This window comes from Pinus tabuliformis, chromosome 8 (genome assembly GCF_031772625.1).
Source record: "Pinus tabuliformis cultivar Carrire ecotype Pingquan chromosome 8, CPIR1, whole genome shotgun sequence".
NCBI lineage: Eukaryota > Viridiplantae > Streptophyta > Pinopsida > Pinales > Pinaceae > Pinus > Pinus tabuliformis.
The window spans coordinates 1,618,940,921-1,618,943,794 of record NC_142294.1 but is presented as its reverse complement, the minus strand read 5'-3'; the positions used below and the strand labels follow the sequence as shown (position 1 = coordinate 1,618,943,794).

Genomic DNA, 2,874 nt, shown 5'->3' with positions numbered 1-2,874 from the left:
TTTATTTATGTTAGGTAACATTTCAGGTATAAATGACTTCATATTTGTGTTCCTATTTTTCCATAGGTTTTTTTTGTTAGTTAAGGTGACAAGGACCTACGACATTGGAATCTCATTATTTCTCAAAAATGGGACTCTGTAGATTGGTATATGAAAACTGGGAGAGAAATATGTATTCCCTTCTGCTGTAAATTTATGTTTGGCAACATTTCAGGTACAAATGGATTCATCTTTGTGTTCCCATTTTTGCTAGATTTTTATGTGTTGACCTGACAAGAACTCTTATGACATTGGAATCTGATTAGTTCTCAAAAATGGGACTTTATAGATTGGTTTTGGGTTGCCTTTTCTACAACAATTGAATTGTGTGATAGTATTATTACACAGAGAGAAGCTAACTGCACTCGCACTCGACAATACAGTATGGATGAGATGTGTAACATCTGGTGTATCTAGTGTATACCAGGTAAATCAAACTGAAAAAAGTTGAACAACAAAAAAACCATTAATTATTATGATGTATAAATGACTAGACCTAACAGTTAAAAACTTGTGTCTTGGAGGTTTCAGATAAGATACCGTAGGTACATTTCACACTTAAGCAATACAGTATGGATGAGATGTGTAACATCGGGTGTATCTAGCATATAGCTGGTAAATCAAACTGAAAAAAGTTGAAGCATAAAAAAAACCATTAATTATTATGATATATAAATGACTAGACCTAACAGTGAAAAACATGTGTTTTGGAGGTTCCAGATAAGATACGGTAGGTACATTTCACACTTAACCAGTGAAATTGCTTTAGAGAGAAAAAGGTCCCTTCTCCCATAAACAATGGAATTTTTCTATTAATCTGTCATTTAAACAAAAGAATTTTTTCTATCAATTCAATTTCTGAAATTAAATTATTATTACTATTAAAAAATTATATGTAATAATAAATTAAACTCACATAAATCTATCTTAAACACCATATCTTTTAAGCAGAATTTTTTCTATCAATTTAATTTCTAACTAAATCATGACAATGAAATTAAATTATTATTACTATTAAAAAATTATATGTAATAAATAATAAATTAAACTAACATAAATCTATCCTAAACACCATATCTTAATACCAGTTTTTTTTTAAGCTTGGTAGGACTAAATTCTCTTAACACCAGCTTTTTTTAAGCTTGGCAGGACTAAATTCTTCATCATGTCCAATATATTACACAACACAAGGCCGGCACAGAAAATTGAACTGGCAAGACCCGTGAACCTAAAACTAACCGTGAACCTAAAACTAACTCTTTTAAAGAGGAAAGTGGTTCCTAACTCTTTTCTTCATCTGTCTGCAATTTTGTTGTTGAATCTACTGGTAGGTGCCATCTCGGCATCTTTGTTGTTAGATAATTTATCACACAAATTCCTATTTCTATTTATCAGTCTCTATTGCAGAAAAACCTCTGGTAGTCGAGAAGTATTTTTTGATTTGAAGGATTGATCTTTTTGTAGACTTGTGATTATTATGATCGTTAAGAATGCAGAGGAGCTTGCGCTGTCTGTTGCACAGTTCGTCGAAAGCGAGGGTGCATTAGAGACCTATTATATGTATCACGGAGGAACAAATTTTGGTTATTCAACAGGAGGCCCTTTTATTACTGATAGCTATGACTATGATGCTTCCACTGATGAATATAGCATTTTGAAGCAACCTGAATGGACCTTAGTGAGCTACTCAAAGCCATTAAATTTTGTGAAGTAGCATTGGTTAATGTATATCCGCAATACGCATCTCTGGCCCTGCACTAGACGCACATGTTTACCCGGTGGGACAGGAAATATGTTGAACATTTCTTGTTAAGTATATGACTCCACTGTGAAGTTCCCATTAGGAAATATGTTAAACATTTCTTCTTAAGTATATGACTCCACTGTGAAGTTCAATGGGAACACTCAATATTGAAGGGTGTGCAAAAGAGTGACCTTTTATATATATAATATAGTTCCAAATTAAGACACCTACATACCGGCAAATTGAAGAGCATATAGGGTGTGCATTGATTCCTCTTTGTATCTGCTTTGTGGGCTTCATATCTCAAGTGAGAGAGAAGCCTCCAAAAATTGGCGTATGCCGCTGAAAGTGGCCAACACACGGTATTCTTTAGTAAAAGGCGAAAGAATAGTTCGCTTTGTGTTGACCACACGGCTCCGTGAGTTCATACGTCAATCGCCCGCGTATTTGTAGTCCGTCCTCTCTCCCTTCTAATCTCACAATGAATGTGGGACAGGCTATCACCATACACACCTCACTTTTATTTATTCAAAAATTATATTGCTAGTAAATTTGTTCAGGTGGAATATAAAGCAGCGCATCTGATTCAACAAAAACCATGTATTTCTGGGTAGTAAAATGTTAAGTGTTATTACTTATGTTATTCTTTATTTACATATATAAATTGTGTGCATATAATTTTAAATTTATTTAATTAAAATGATATAGGTCAACACGAAATTATTTTTAAAAAAATAAAATAAAATTCAATAAAAAATTATATGAAAAATATTATATATGAGACAATAGTTAACATTAAAGCTTTTCAAACCCGGATGCGGGTGCTTTTACTTGCCATTAATCATGGCACACGCCACGACACCTAGGATGAGGACGGAAGGACGGCACCTGTACGCGGAGGCCTGCAAAGGAGAATATCAGTTAATGCAGACGGCAATTGAATTCAGTTTGAAGCAGAGCCGAGGGGACGACGCATTCAAGTCGAGCATGGTAGCTCTGGGCTCGATGCAAACCAGGAGTATGGCTCAAGGCTTTCCTCCCGCGGTGATAACGGTAGCTACGCCTTATATTGGGACCGCCATGCCAATTCA

The 2,874-nt window shown here is 34.7% G+C and overlaps 1 non-coding gene across 1 annotated transcript; it reads right to left on the bottom strand.

Annotated features, from left to right (window-relative positions):
- Nucleotides 1-2,081: 2,081 nt before the first annotated feature.
- On the bottom strand, nt 2,082-2,199 carry LOC149242281 (U5 spliceosomal RNA). The gene has a single exon (XR_016246858.1). It is a non-coding gene; the product is annotated as a U5 spliceosomal RNA (small nuclear RNA).
- Between the last annotated feature and the right edge of the window lie 675 nt (nt 2,200-2,874).